This window comes from Tachypleus tridentatus, chromosome 12 (assembly GCF_004210375.1).
Source record: "Tachypleus tridentatus isolate NWPU-2018 chromosome 12, ASM421037v1, whole genome shotgun sequence".
Lineage (NCBI taxonomy): Eukaryota > Metazoa > Arthropoda > Merostomata > Xiphosura > Limulidae > Tachypleus > Tachypleus tridentatus.
Window position 1 is genome coordinate 111,407,102 of NC_134836.1, and position 16,997 is coordinate 111,424,098.

The 16,997-nt window shown below is 37.2% G+C and overlaps 1 pseudogene across 1 annotated transcript in view; it reads left to right on the plus strand.

Moving 5' to 3' along the window:
* The first annotated feature begins 7,551 nt into the window (after positions 1–7,551).
* The window catches only part of LOC143234338 (5-hydroxytryptamine receptor pseudogene), a 31,321-nt pseudogene continuing 21,875 nt past the window's right edge, over positions 7,552–16,997 (plus strand). The window contains exon 1 of the transcript XR_013018631.1: positions 7,552–7,595. The product of XR_013018631.1 is annotated as a 5-hydroxytryptamine receptor pseudogene (transcript). The remainder of the gene's footprint in view (positions 7,596–16,997) is intronic.

A 16,997-nucleotide genomic window follows, 5' to 3' on the forward strand; every position in this document is an offset into this window, starting at 1 on the left:
ATCCTTGGTTTAAAGAAACGTTTCGTTTTTCTGAACCAAAGACAAGAATATTAGTAATATTCCTGTCTTTGGTTTAAAGAAACGTTTCATTTTTATATGTGATGCTTCATTTTCAACCTTTTTTTACAAAATGCTTTATCGTTTATTCGATTCACTATCATCCTACTCATCTCGTGATTTAAAGTTCACTGATAAAACCCAATCGTTAAACTAAAAAAAATCACAGTAATTTGTTAACTGAAATTCCTATGATTTTGATAAAGATAGCGTTATTTTCTTCAATTGGGTTTGAATTTCGTGATCGAGAACTATCTGCGCTAGCCGGTTCTACAGTAGTTGAGAACCACTGCCATAAAGTAATATTGATTATTGACGGTTTTAATTTATCACACTTAAAGTAAGTACAAACGATGTTTCTATACAGTAACGTAAATTGAGTAATGCTTGTTTGTTTAGAATTTCATAACTCGGATATTTTTATACTTACGTGTTGTGTTCTAAGCAGATAAAATTGGTTAGAAACTATGGATTGTTATCATAAGGTTTTGTTTATTTCATTGTGATGTAAGGAATCTTTAAATAATTTAAAATAGAATAACAAATTCGTGAAAAAGCATAAATAATAAAGAAAATATAATTAATATATGTATAAAAGCCAACTTTAATTATTACTTGAAATGCACGTGATATTTAATTTTTTTCCTTACCAACTAATGTTTTACAAAATACACTAAAATAAGTATTTTATAGTGTTGTGTGGTTGTTTAAACCGTGAGGGCGTTGCACAGTCATGGTCAAACCCATTATTTGTTGGTAAAAGAGGAGCCCAAGAGTTGGCGGTGGGTGGTAATGGCTAGCTGCTTTCCCTCTAGCCTTAACTGCTAAATTACAGTTGGTTAGCACAGATAGTCTTCGTGTAGCTTTGCGTGAAATTATAAAAGAAACAAACAAAATTAATCAAGTTTGGATGACAAAATTGTCTTTTTTCGTTACTCTTGGCATTGGAACAAATTGGTCCCTCTGGTGTTCTAATTTTTAAAGATGTTTCGCCGTATTTCCTTCAGTATTTCAGCCACCATCAACTGAGCGTTTTTATCCGTCTCAAGAGTATAATTATTCATGCTTTGTGTTGATCTAATGCGTAGCTTCGTAATTAACGCCTATATAACCTAATGGCGTAACTCCACACTTGCCATTTCGTTCTTTTAAAAATAAAAATACATGTGCATAGCTATACGTGTGTTTGTGCTAGTATTGGAATGAGTGTGTTTGAAATATAGCTAACTTAACTGTAGCAAACTTGTACGAAATCGTCTTCACTATGTAGGTTTTACCTCAAAACTTGAGTTCCTTCTGCGCATTTGTGCACTTGACTGTAGATGTAGTGTGATCCACAAACGGATTCGCTTCAGACAAAGTGATTACCAACTAAATACAGTAGGTTCTAGCTATATCATATCTTATTGGATCCCAAAGGTCACTGAACACAACTGGATAGCTTCACATTATTGCTAAATATGAAGCGAAATAATATAAGCAAAACCGCATAAACAGTCACTCGAACCCTGTTAGTATTATCCATGCAATAGGTGTATTTATATTCAAGTACACACCTCCGAACTTACTAATTATCACAGAGATATATTAATTAATTAATTCTGGTATTAAAACTTCTCAAGTTACATTTTGTGAATGTTATCCAAACACTCGACGGGTAACTGCAGCAGATGTAACTCTATAGAAGGATTGTAGCGATGTATATACAAATACTTAACAAATAATAGGAGGACTGTTGATTCTATAAAAGTATTAAATTCATGTAAAGAGTATATATCGAGTAAAGTGATTCTGTATCAGTGGTTCTCAACCTTTTTTATGCTCCGCACCCCTAAAAAATTTTACTATGTTCTCGCACCCCTCACAGTAATTATTTATTTAAGAATAAAGGTGAAGGTGGCCAAAACAAATAATATCTCGCACCTCATGGAACGCTATCTCGCACCCCTTGTTGGGAACCACTGTTCTATAGAAACATTATATCGATCTATATACAAATATTCACCTGTTAACTGGAAGGCAAGTGATTCTACAGAAACCTTGTATAGATCTATATACAAATATTCACCTGTTAACGGGTGTGACCAGTGAGTAGTGTGTAGGACTGAAAATCCGAGGGCTCGTGGCTCGTTTTCCTTTGTCTCAAAATCGCTTTTAGTACGTTGGGACCTTGGGTGCACCCCACTATTCTACTAGAGAAGTTCACGAACTGGCAGTGGGTGGTGTTCACTGGCGGTCTTCCCTCTAGTTTATCACTTCAAAAATAGGGGCGGCTAAGGCAGGTAACCCTCAAGTGACTTAGCTTGAATATCCGAAAGAAACAAATTTTCTGTTCTGTAATTTAACAGGCCCCGGCATGGCCAGGTGGTTAACGCGCTTGACTCGGGTTCGAATCCCCGTCAGACCAAACATGCTCACCCTATCAGCCGTGGGGACGTTATAATGTGACGGTCAATCCCACTATTCATTGGTTAAAGAGACGCGCAAGACTTGGCGGTGGGTGGTGATGACTAGCTGCCTTCCCTCTAGTCTTACACTGATAAATATAGGACAACTAGCGCAGATAGCCCTCGTGTGCCTTTGCACAAAACTCAAAAAACAAACAGTAATTTGACATAAAGTTACGAGAAACTCTCTTGTTAACACAATATTTATTTATTTATTTATCTTTATATTATATAATCTTTAGTAGTGTATGATCCTGTTCAAATGACCGAAAAAGTTTAAAGTTTCTTCTGTAAAAATTAAGTGATTAATTTCAAACTCTGTTAACAGAATGATTCAATTCGACAGTTCTTTATTTGCACATAAACGAAATAAAGCGGTTCGTTTATTACGTTTATTTGTAACTTAAAATGTGATCACGTGATCTTTAGCTTTCGCAGATTTATGCTACTGTTAGTTTTCTAGGCTTAGGCAGCAATACAAAATCAACTAACAAAACAAAGTAGGGCCTGTATCAGGGATTAACGTTATTCTATCTAGGTTTATGGATCGATACAAGGACAACAAACAACAGAAAGTAGAGCCTGTATCAGGGATTACCGTTATTTTTCTAGGCTTAAGGATCAATATAAAATCACCTAACAAAAGAGAGTAGGGCCTGTACCAGGGACTACCGTTATTTTTCTAGGTTTATGGATCGATATAAGAACAATTAATAAAATAAAGTAGGGCCTATTTTATTTTCTAGGTTTATGGATCGATATAAGAACAATTAATAAAACAAAGTAGGGCCTGTATCAGGAACTACCGTTATTTTTCTAGGTTTATGGATCGATATAAGAACAATTAATAAAACAAAGTAGGGCCTGTATCAGAGATTACCATTATTTTTTTAGGCTTATGAACAAATATAAGAACAACTAACAAGGGAAAACAGAGGTAATATTATAGATACAATCGTATAACACAATATAAATGAATTCTGCTGTGCTTGACACACTATGTTCCCAGTAGGATTTGCGTGACATGTTGTTATTGGTTTCGGAAAACATGATGAACATGTGTTTAAACTGGAAATATCCAGCTACAGCTAAATACACCAGAATTTCGACTTATGTTACATATTTGAATTAATGCGATAAATAAAGAGTCTCTATAGTTAAAGAGTGGGTACGTTATAAGAGAGACGGTCAATCCTTTTAACAAAGAAGACGAATGGTAAGATGCTGTTTACAGACTGTCCTCCTTCTGGTCAGTAATTCAAAATAAGGGACGGCAGCAAATAACCTTAATAGAGTTTACCATAAACACAAAATGTAAACACACAACTTGCTCTCACTTATCAACTAGGCCAGGCATGGCCAAGTGGGTTAAGGCGTTCGACGCCTAATCCGGGGTCGCGGGTTCGAATTCCAGTCGCATCAAATATGCTCGCCCTTTCAGTCGTGGGGGTGTTATAATGTGACGGTCAATCCTACTATTCGTTGGTAAAAGAGTAGCCCAAGAGTTGGCGGTGGGTGGTGACGACTAGCTTACACTGCTAAATTAGGGACGGCTAGCGCAGATAGCCCTCGTGTAGCTTTGCGCGAAATTAAAAAAAAACAACTTATTAACTATATTTCTCAATCTAACTTATCAGTCCTTACATTCTTAAGAAAAGAAAACAAGCCTAACATAATACACATTTACACTAGTCATAAGAAAAATCGAAAAAAAAACAAAGATGATACAAGGATGGCAATACATAAAGAAGATAGGGCTGAATACATAAGACCATACAAAAAAATTCCCTATATTAGTAAATAAATATTTCCTGGAAAATAATTTATTTACAACTACATATTGAATTCATTTCCTTTGCAAGCGTTTAGGTTTGAATACAAACATTTAAGTTAAATAACGCTATAATTGTATTACACTGGCTAATTTCCACATGCTTGTAACATTTGACTCAGTTGGCTGCTCATGTGAGAATTTTTACATGTTATTTTGTACATTCATTCCTACCTAGTTTCTTTATTTTTTAACATTGTTTTTCATACGTCATTTCTATTTCTTATTACTTGTTTGTCGTCTTTCTCTAAACAATATCAGTGAATATTATTAATGAGTGACAGTGGCTACGAAGGCAACAGTTTTTAACTTAGTGTGATGTGCGGACATTCGATAGAGGGCGCTTTTCACATTTCCCATTCCTCACTTTGGGCTGTTTGCTATGCCCACTGTGTGAATCGAACCCTGTATTTTAGCCTTGTAAGCCCCTAGAACAGTAGTTCTTAACCTGGGTTCAATCGAACCCCAGGGGTTCGGTGAGTCAGTCTTATGGGTTCAGCGGAGGTCAAGACACCCACACTGTGTGCGTGTGTCCGTTCCGTTCAACCCACTTGTATGATTCGTGACGTCATGCTCCACTTGGCCATCATTGGCTGTGAGTGATCACGTCACATCACTTGGCCTTAATATCTGTGCTGCAGGGAAATCCGTGCGCTTAGCAGTCGACTTGTGACTGTAGTAATCGTGTGTCATTTGTAATTTTTTCCTAATCTTTCAATCCCTTCATACTAACTATGTCGAGCAAAAACAGAAAGTGGTCGGACGAATACGTACAATATGTATTCACGTGTATAACGGAACATAATGGGAGTCAGCGTCCTCAATGCATGATTTGCAATGCCAAGTTGAGCAATTCTAGTCTAACACCGGCAAAACTAAGAGAACACTCCCTAAAACTGCATGGAGATGGGAAATACAAGAACATAATGCTTGCTGAATTCAAGGTAAAGAGAGCCAGGTTCGATAAAAGGCTACTTTTCCTGTTCTCGGCTTTGTACCCATCGACAAACTGATCCTCACAACATCGTACAAAGTTGCGTACTTGATCGCAAAACAGGGTAAACTATACACCATTGGTAAAGCACTCGTAAAACCATCTGCGTTGAAGATGGCGAATATCATGCTGGGAAAAGCTGCTGAAAATAAGTTATCCCAAATTCCTCTTTCAAATGACACCATCAGCAGCAGAATAGATGACATGAGCGATGACATCTTGGCTCAAGTAGTTACAGATCTGATTTCAAGCCCAGCAAAATTCAGCCTTCAACTCAATGAGACCACCGACGTTTCGAATCTAAGCCAGTTTGTTGTATTCATGCGCTATGTGAAGAACGACGAGATAAAATATTTTTTTATTTTGTGAACCTCTTACAACAACTACTAAGGCAGCCGACATGAAGAAACTTGTGGATGACTTATTCAGAGAAAACGATCTTTCGTGGGATATGGTTTCTGCAGTTTGTTCGTAAAGTCTCTCGACGGATACTTCCCCACCAGAGAATCATATCCAGCATGGGTGAGACAGCCGTTCACGTTTAGTGTTGCGACAGCAGATGTCAATGATGAATACCTCGACGAAATGATTGAACTTCAGCAGAGCCAGGTTCAACAGCAACTTTTCAGAACAACAACGCTCTCAACGTTTTGGTGTCACCAAATCGTAGTGTACCCTCTTATTGTTAAGAAAGCCCTTGAGACACTCATACCGTTTATTACAACGTATCTTTGCGAGCAATCCTTTTCGAGAATGGTAGACATAAAAACGAAAAAAAGGAACAGACTTCGTTGCAAAAATGATATAAGAGTGGCACTTGCCAAGGTGAAGCTGCGCATATCTGAACTTGTCTCTGAAAGGCAACAGCAAAAGTTACATTGATTTGCACTATGATTGGTTTTGTTCTTTGAACACAGTGATATTGTGTGCAACTGATGCATGGTTCATTTTGTGCACTAATAAAATATCTACTTATGTTTTGAATTTGAAAAAAATCATATTTTATTTTTCCAATTACGAAGGGTTCAGTGAATGCAAGTACGAATCTTTCGGGGTTCAGTACCTCCAACAAGGTTAAGAACCACTGTCCTAGAAGTACAGCTATCCCACCGGGAGGATGGAAACATCCGAGACATTTGAAAGAATAATTAAAAAAAAGTTGTATTTACTGACTGACAGAGGAAAACTTTTGTAAGCACTGAATGCTTTCACTAAACTTATATGATCGTTCGTTCGTTCGTTCTTATAATCTGATCAATTCGCTGTAAATGTTGTATCGTGTTCGTTATTTTTCTAACCACAAACTAGGCTTAGCCAAGCGCACATGACAGAGAGATAGCAGTCCTCGCACTTTGCAATTTTTAATCCCAAGGTTAAAAAAAAAAAGTTTAAGATAGTTAGGCCAACAATAAGAAATAACTTTGATTTCGAAGAGTTTATTGTTATAGAAAAAGAAACAAAACTAGCTGTTCAGGCACCACGTGTTTAATCTGAGTTTGATCCAATGAACAAGCTTAATACAAGTCATTTCGTGATAAGTGTCTTTAAAAAATGGAAGATCCGTTTTTAGGAGTCCTCAGTGTGATCGTTTATGTAGTTAAACCGATTCAACGGTCGTTTTAAAAGGCGATATTTCATCAGCACGTGGCACATGAAAGTTCGACGAGTTTAAACTTTTTTCTTGTTGTTTAAGTCTGTAACTCGTCTTTAGTTAAAGTTACAGACAAAATGTATCGTCTAACTTTTATTTTGCTTCACACCGCCAAGCATAAAAAGACTTCGGATTAGAATGTATTTATTCTAATCTTTGTGATCCGAACTTCATGGCTCGGCATGGCCAAGCGTGTAAGGCGTGCGACTCGTAATCCGAGGGTCGCGGGTTCGCCCCCGCGTCGCGCTAAACATGCTCGCCCTCCCAGCCGTGGGGGCGTATAATGTGACAGCCAATCCCACTATTCGTTGGTAAAAGAGTAGCCCAAGAGTTGGCGGTGGGTGGTGATGACTAGCTGCCTTCCCTCTAGTCTTACACTGCTAAATTAGGGACGGCTAGCACAGATAGCCCTCGAGTAGCTTTGTGCGAAATTCCAAAAAAACAAAACAAACCGAACTTCATTATGTACAATTCACGAAACCTGGGATACAATTATCGCTATGCCAACGAGTGCGCATGCTCTCAGTCTTTCAAGGCTTAACGAGCGTTTTCTGCTGCAATTGTCATTCAGCCTTCTCACTCTGGGTACAGACAGTCTTGCATTCCTCAAAACTGGTAAGAATCAGCTATTCTATTTTTGTTGTTGTTTCTTGTTTATTACTACTAAAACCTCCTCGACTGTTGCGATAGCTCGAAAACCTAGCAGGAGAACAGTTAAGAGGTTTATAAAACATAATAACTTCACATAATTTGACGTAAAATAAAAATATTGCAAAACAGATAAAAAAGGGATTTGCAACTAGAATATATCTATAGCAGAATAAACTAATATACATTTTACAAGACATATAAAGAGACAAATATGATGAGTATTACACTTTAACGACGAGGTTATTAGGGATAAACTTTCCAACATGTGCAGATGAGTATTATAAGCCTGCTTCTTTGATTGTTCGTACTTGTAACTATAAACTATTTGTAGATATGTAAACAAATATAATAATAGTACAGTTTAACCGAGTGTGTTGGGATCGAGTGTGCATGTGTGTTTTCTTACACCAAACACATCGGGCTATCTACTGAGTACACCAAGAGGAATCGAACCCATGATTTTAGCGTTGCAAATCCGTAGACTTAGCGTTGTCCCAGCAGGGGACGTTAGGGCCAATACAATATTACAAAATATAACAACACAATAACTCCATTTTATTACCTCCTACAGTATATTACAAAGCTTATTAATACATGTTTTGACCTCCACAGTTTGAGAGTGCGTGTATTAATACCGATACAATATTGCATCAGAATATTAATAGATGTATTAAATAGTAAAACTTGTGTTCTCTTAGCCCCTACAGTATATTACAAAGCTTATTAATACATGTTTTTTAACTCCACAGTTTAAGTATGTGTGTGTTAATACCGGTACAATATTACAATATATATAACTAGACGTTTAAATACCAAACTTATATTCTATCGGCATTTATAGAAATATCAAAATAGACGTTGTAATCTCTGTGCTCACTGTACTTTCGAAACGGGATTGGGTTTGACGGTCAGCTGAAGAAAGATTTGGACGTGAACTGGGGTATTTTCATGGACTAGTTTAGATGATCTGTTCTTGGTTCACTGGTAATGGTCAGTAAGCCCACTAGCTTTGAAGATATAGTAGTATTTAGGTCGATAATGAACTAGGTGAGTTTGTTTTTTGTTTGGGGGGGGACCATATTTTGTTTAGTAAACTAATCCACCATGTTACGCCACACGTTAGTGGTTAAGACAAATAACATCTAGAATTTAAATTGGCCAGTTTAGAACCACGACAAATCCAGTTAGAGTGATCTGGAGCGTTGGAAACGTTACCTGAGGAACAAAAATGGACAGAATCCGTAATTACACCAAAACACTTGGAACCGCATTTCAAAAGGCACAACAACCTATTTAAAGAAACGTTGATAATGGTTGGTAATAAGAACGATAAAGTAGACATTGTGATGAACACTAAATATTGGCCAACTACACATTAAAAAACAGTCCTTATACTAAATATGACACTATCCCAGTTCTTTGAATGTGCTTATTTCCTATCAAATACAAGTAAAGACACCATACCATATTCATGGTTCAGTCTTCCACTCGTGTGACATCACTCATTTCTCGGTATCAGAAGTACTGTTGGCTTCCCACTTATAGGTTATTTTCATTGAATTTTTCCTTGTACGACTACTATAATCAAATTATCACCTCTAATAACATTTATAATATGTAACTGGATCATGCTCCTAACTACCAGTATTTAGACGTGTTACTAATAAAACTTCTAACATGTAAATTGTTGATGATGAAATTATAAACTTGACCCTTGTTAATAACTACAATCCTAAATAGCAGTATTAATTCATTTTTAAAAAGAATAATTTCGTAACACTTGTTGCTTTTTGATGTTCATACAAATATCTTGATTAAGTGCCAGTATTGAAACTTATGGTTGAATAAAACTGTATTTATGAAATACACGGCTGGCCAAAATCTTAGAGCCAATGAACATAAAGAAAAAATATGCATCTTGCGTTGTTAGACTCAATCACTTATTTGAGTAGAGCTTCGAAAGATGAAAATAAGGAAAGGGAAAATAAAAAAAATAAACTTTTGTAGCAGTTAAAAGGGAAAATGTGAACACTGTGAAATTAGCCTAAATACTAGCTGGTCAAAAGTTTAAGACCATACTGAAACGAAGCGTTAATCGGTAAACACGTAACAAAATTTAGTCATTTGTGTTCAAGCACTAGCGTTGTCAACATCTCCCACTGACATCTCCTATGTTACATTGGGTAAAAACATGGCAAAGGCTAAAAAGTTTACAGAGTGTCAACGTAGCAGAATTGTCAAGCTGCTAAAGCATGGTCTCTCTCAACGTGCCATCGCTGGTAAGATTGGGCGTAGTAAAACTGCTGTTGCAAATTTCTTTAAAGACCCTAAGGGATATGGAACGAGAATTTCAAGTGGTCGGCCCAAGAAAATTTCGCCGGCGTTGAGCAGGAGGATTTGACGGATTGTCCGGCAAGACACCAGACGGCATCTACGAGAGAAAGGCTTTAAAAACCGTAAACGTCTTCAAAGGCCACGCCTCCTTCCACACCACGAAACAGCTCGGTTATACACCAAACGTGGGATGTAGAAAAGTGGAAGAAGGTTTTGTTCTCTGATGAGAAAAAATTTAACCTGGATGGTCCAGATGGCTTCCAACGTCACTGGCATGATAAGGATATCCCCCCGAAGATTTTTTCTACACGACACAGTGGAGGTTCCATCATGAACTGGGGTGCTTTTCTCCTTCTATGGAACAATGGAGCTTCAGGTTACACAGGGGCGTCAAACAGCAGCTGGCTACATTAACATGATGGAGAGAGCATCCTTATTGACTGAAGGCCCTCGCTTGTGTGGAAATAATTGGATTTTTCAGCAGGACAACGCTGCAATCCACAATGCCCGCAGGACAAAGAACTTTTTTCATGGCGAATAACGTGATTCTTTTGGACCATCCAGCGTGTTCGCCCGAACTGAATCCCATTGAAAATGTTTGGGGGCGGATGGCGAGGGAAGTATATAGAAATGGACGTCAAACAGTGCATGATCTTCGTGAAGCTTTCTTCACCACTTGGAATAACGTTCCAGCCAGCCTTCTATAAACGCTTATATTGACCATGATACCTCTTGTTGGGCATTTCCTACCCTGTTTAGGACTTCTTTTTGGTGTGGTCTTAAACTTTTGACCAGCTAGTATTTAGACTAATTTCACTATGAAATTCACTTTCCATTTTCTTATTTTCATCTTTCGAAGCTCTACTCAAATAAGTGGTTGAGTCTAACAACGCAAAATGCATATTTTTCTTTATGTTTATTAGCCTTAAGATTTTGGCCAGCAGTGTATATATATTTATTCAGATATTGTAAAATTTATAATAAATTATAATATTTTAATAATGTTGATATACTGATACGAAAATTAATAGTCAGTGGATTTAATAAAGCCATTTTAGATAAAATTATTCTGTTGTTGTTACTTTGAATTCAGCACAAAACTACACAACAGGCTATCTGTGCTCTGGTCACCACAGGTATCGGAATCCGGTTTTTAGCGTTGTAAATCTCCAGACATACCGCTGAGCCACTGGGGGTGGCTAAATTATTCTGTAATAAATACAAAAATGTATTGAATAAATACAAATAAATAAAATCAGAGAAATTCTATTAAAAATTACTATAAATTTTTAGTTGAAACTAAGATCATCTAAGAACTTGGCACTACTTTATGCGGATGTACACCTTATGCCTCATATAAAAGCACGACAATCACAGTAAACTATCACTTTGCTCATATTGTGTTAATTCGTTCCTCTACCATATTGGGGGTAAGAATGCTAACTTCAAGAGTTAAGCTTTATCTTACTTACCCACAGATGGTAGTACCTTATTTGTATTTTTATTTTTTTCATCATTTTATGTTTGTCTTTTTCCTATTCTAACTTGGGAGAGCAGTCACTTTCCCACAACTGTGTGCAGGCAGTGAAGGGTGATATAGATGCAGGACGTTGCGAGCTTGAGCATCCACATTTCGCTCTCCTAATTTCCTTATGTGAGACAAGCGAATTGGAGGTTAAGACTGATAGACGGTGTATCCCCACCGCAATGTGGGTCCTATTTCCGCAGTCACCTCCAAACCTAAGATACATTTTATAATCCCACGTTGTAGCTTGGACCCTAGGATCCTTTTTTTTAATGTACAGCGTATTTAAAAAAATCATGTTAATGTGTTTTGGTTTATGGTTTGAATATTTTATGGTTATAATATATTTACATAACTGTTGTCATGAGTGTTAAACTGATGGCGTAAACCAAAGTTCACGTTGAGAACCACAAACTGGTCTTCACGGGTATGAAACATGAAATCACACGAAATAGTCTGAATACAAAAGCTTGTTAGTGTGAAAGATTTGGGGCTAACATTTAATAGTGAACTCGTACCAACAAAAATATGATTCATCCCACAGATTCTCAGACGTCAGTTTCTCTACGTGCTTATAACAGAGATAACACAATGTAACACAAAGTTTGTTGCTGGATAATGTGTGTTATTTCTTTATTGCTTATGTTGTAAAAGTACAGAAAACGGCCATTATTCCCTTCAAACTTTGCTTTTGTGACCTGGATAATGAAATTTAGAAATTAACCTATTTTCTATGTAAAAATGGGCAAATTTGCACATTTTCATTTACATAATGTCTGAATAAAACAACATATGAATCAAGATTTACGTGTATTTATACTAAAGTTATAAAAATGTTTAAAAGTGAATAGTTTTTCGAGATTTGCGACTGTAATGTAAATCACTTTCACGTATCAGCCCCCAAATATAGTCTTCCATTATGTTTTTGTTATACGCTCCTTGGTAGCGGCGTTCAAAGTCCAGTATATCTCAGTGGAAGCGCTCGCCTTGCTCCTCTAAGTATGCTCCCATGTTCTCCTTGAATTTATCTAGATGAGCGTCAAGGATATGGATTTTCAGGGACATCCTGCAGCCATTTTGCTGTAGTTCTTTACCAGAGCCTCAACCAATTTCACATAATGTTTAGCCTTGTGATTGCCCAAGAAGCCCCGAACCACTGCGACAAAGCTGCTCTAAGCTTTTTTTTCTTTCCTACTGAGCTTCTTGGGAATTTTGTGCACTCCAGGATCTTCTTTATTTGTGGTCCAACGAAGACACCAGCTTTAACCTTTGCCTCAGAAGCTTAGGGAAGAAGTCTCGAAGGTACTTGAACGCTGCAGACTCCTTATCAAGAGCTATGACAAACTGTTTCATGAGACCCAATTTTATGTGCAATGGTTGGAACAACACCTTCTGGAGGTTCACTAGTGGCTCACACTTGACATTGTGCCTCCTCACAGAGAACTTGGTCCATTGCGGCCAGTGCTTCCTGTTGTAGTGCGCTGCAGTGTCCCTGCTGTCCCAAAGGTAAAGATAACAGGGAAACTTGGTAAAGCCTCCTTGGAGACCCATCAGGAATGTCACCATTTTGAAGTCTCTGATAACCTCCCAGCCATACACATCATACTTTAAGGCTTCTAGCAAGGTCTTGACGCTGTTGTATTCCTCTTTGAGGTGCACCAAATGAGCCAGGTTAAAAGTTCTACAACATTCTAGAAAGTTCTTGAAAATTCTTGTAAGATCCTACAGAAAATTTTAATGGTTGAACTTATAAAGTATTTGTCTTCTTGTTTCTAATGCCATCGATAAGACTTCGTAACGGGGAAACTGTGACGCCCATCAGTGTTCTAAAAATAGAGAAACGGAAATTGTATCCACACGAGATCTAGATAAGAAATTTTTAAGGTATCTACGTTTTCTCAGTTTTCTTTCACACATGATAGATGTTCTTCAAACTTTTCGTTAAGTTCACACAGCTCAAAATATAACATTCAGTGTAAAAATTTTAAATAAATTATAATCTTCTTTATAAGGGCAGAATTGTGGGGCTTCAAGCTTCATTGTTGACCAGTAGGTAGGAAATTATTTGTTTGTTGGTTTAGCCCAAAGCTACACGATAGTCCATCCGCGCTCTGTCCACCAGGAGAATCGAATCTTGGATTTCACCGTTGTAGCTCCGTAAACTTACTACTGACCTACTGGAGAACGATAGGAAATGAAGTCTGTAGAGAGTGCATACGTTGAGAATTAGAATTTATTTTTATATTACTGATATTAATTCTCCAGGAAACCCGAAAGAAAATTATATTGTTGCATGTTGTTGTTGGAGGAGGGGTGACGGGAAAGAAGGTATGGGGGATTTTAAAACTTGTGTAGTTGTCGGACATTGCTATTTAAACCTTAATAGAAAGTTTCTTTTGATTTGAGGTCAAGCGCTGAATGACCAAGGGCGTTCGACTCGTCATCCGAGGGTCGCAGGTTCGAATCCCCGTCGCACCAAACATGCTCGCCCTTTTAGCCGTGGGGAAGTTATAATGTTACAGTCAATCCCACTATTCGTTGGTAAAAGAGTAGCCCAAGAGTTGGCGGTTGGTGGTAATGACTAGCTGCCTTCCCTCTAGTCTTACACTTCTAAAGTAGGGATGGCTAGCGCAGATAGCCTTTGAGTAGCTTTGCGCGAAATTAAAAAAAAACAACAAAAAAAGCAAACGATTGATGATAACTGGCTGCTAAATTAGGGACGACTAATGCAGATAGCCTTCGTGTATCTTTGCGCGAAATTAAAAACAAACAGAGATTTGAGGTCAGCAATTAGTTCACTGGTGTTAAAGCAGATAAATAAATGTATCATTTTTACCATCTTTATGTAATTAATACTAGTTATTCTAGTAAGGTTCTTATGTGATACTGAAAAGAGACGGTTTACTCTGCATCTTACCTTCGAAAAGCTGTACACTTCGATTATTAAACTCTCTCAACCCAATTGTTCGAGCTTCAAACGTTATTAGACTTTAGTAACTTAACAGGATAAACCAGCCTGACTGATTCATTTTTTCAATTTGTAAATAAACGTCATCTGTGAACTTCAGGATATGAAAATTCGATACAAACATATACTAGACATCTTCTATATGTTTGTCAGTTTTTGAATTTCACGCAAAGCTACACAAGGGGTATCTTCGCTAGACGTCCCCAGTTCATCAGTGTAAGACAAGGGGGAAGGCGGCAAGTCATCGCCACCACCGCCAACCCTTGGTCTACTCTTTTACCAACGAATAGTAGGATTGATCATCACATAATAACGCCCCCACGACTGAAAGGGCGATCATTTTTGGTATGAAGGGGATTCGAACCCGCCACCTTCAGATTGCGAGTCAAGCGCCCTAACCACCTGGCCGTGCCAGGTCATCGTCCTTTATTATATGTCAAAAACAAATCAGGTAACTCTTTGCTAATTTGCTTAGAAATGAACGTAATAGAATAGTATTCGCTGTGTGCCAAATCTATCCAAGGTAGGGGTGAAATTGACACACGCTTTGGGGGTAGGTTCACACAGATAAAATTAATCAAACACAAGAAAACAACGGGAAGGAAGAGACATAATGAGGTAGGTATAGGAATAATTAATTTTCGCTAATTTTTTCACCTAGAATCAAATCAAAATGTTTTAAATTAGTTTTTAAGAGTATAAAAAATACATGAACCTTTTTCATTATGGGACTGGTTGACACGCGCGTCAAGCTTTCCGATGTGAAATGAATCAATGTATCCCATTGTAGCACACTTATAGCTTCAAAGTGCAGAATGCGTTGTTTTGTTTTGTTTTTAACTTAACGGGACACGAACCAGAGAACCTCAGCCTCACGTAGCATCATGCTAGCCACTGTTCCACATGTAATGATTTATTTAATATATATAGCTACCTTCTAAAAACTAAAAGCTTAATTATTTTCAACTGTTCTAATGTTATTAGACTTGACATTACTCCGATCGATGTACATGTAAATATATGCAAATTTTAAAAACAGACCTGTAAACAACATCGAACAAGAGTTCTATGGAGAAACAAAAACGTCAAGAACATTGAAACGTAAAATCCCGGATTCGAAAATGAATTTGTTTAATAATAACCCGTACATATGATTGACTTAAAACTGTACACATAAGCATAATAAGGGTTTGGTTCGGTTGGTTTTGTTAAGCGATAGCTACTCAATGTTTAATATGTGTATCAGGTATCGAATTCCAAAACTTAACGTCGTTAGCCGGCAGTACTACCATTGGGCCCCCGGAAGTCAAAGCTTAACGTAATCATGACTATACACAAAGTATAGAAAAATAAGTTAGTCGTTTTAACACAAGACCATCTAACTTCTACTTCCCCCCCCTTCCCTCGTAGCATAGGTGTAAGTCTACAAACTTTATACGTTAAAAATCTGGTTTTGACACCTATGGTTTGTATCGCACACACAACCCATTGTGCAGCTTTATACTTAATTACAAACAAATCATCTAATTGCACTTCAACAGTTGTCGTCTTTAAAATATCTGTCCTAATGGACAAATACATTCAAATACAGACCGGTGTTAGATACGAGCTCATATGTCTGGTGTGATTTATCTTTCTTTTTAAATAAAATAAAATATAGTTGATTGTACGTATACTAAAAGACAACCTTCGCTTCGAGTCCGGCTAAATATCACATACCAGCAAAACGGAGAAGACTCGAGAGAGAAACTTTTTTTTTTCAGTTATTTTGTTATTATTTTTGTTTCTGTAGTTTCGTTTGTTGAATATGTTGCGCGAAAACTACACGGGAGTCATTTGTGCATCAACCACCAACACCTAGACGACAATTTAACAAAGAATACTTACGTTAAAACGTCTGAAAGGGCGACCATATTCGGTGACGGTATTACAGGCCGCGACCCACAGATTGCGAGAGCCTTAAACGCCAAATTATACTAAGCCTAGCTGTATGTTTTCGAAGAAATAAGATTAGATTCTGTCAAATGGCTACGTTTTAAGCCTCTTAAAACTAATGGAATTCAATTTTTAACTATTAATGAATGAAACCCAAACACTCAAATTACTAGCAGTAGCAAACGATTTCACAGGTAAAATATTATTCGGAACACATGCACGTTTTTGACGTCACGCGTTTCACCAAATACGAACCACATGCAAAACAAATTTCCATAATTGTTTTGCCTATTTATATTATTATGTTAGTGGGAGGGGATCTTAACCTATACTGGGAAATTTACTTTTTTTTAAACTTTTACCTCAAAACAAGTAAAACTTTCATAGTTTCATAGCACTCAAAAAAGCATTTTTAACTTTTATTTTTCAACCACAGCTTGAGTAAGGCGTTTTCTTTCGACCAAATTAAATTTATCTTTCTTTCTTGCGTTAGAACAATTTTATCCGAGATTTCACTGGAAAGTCTATAAGCGGATTACACAGGTCTACCCGGTGAGTATGTTTGGAAAGCTTTTTCCTAGTATATTGGCTGTAACATTAAGGA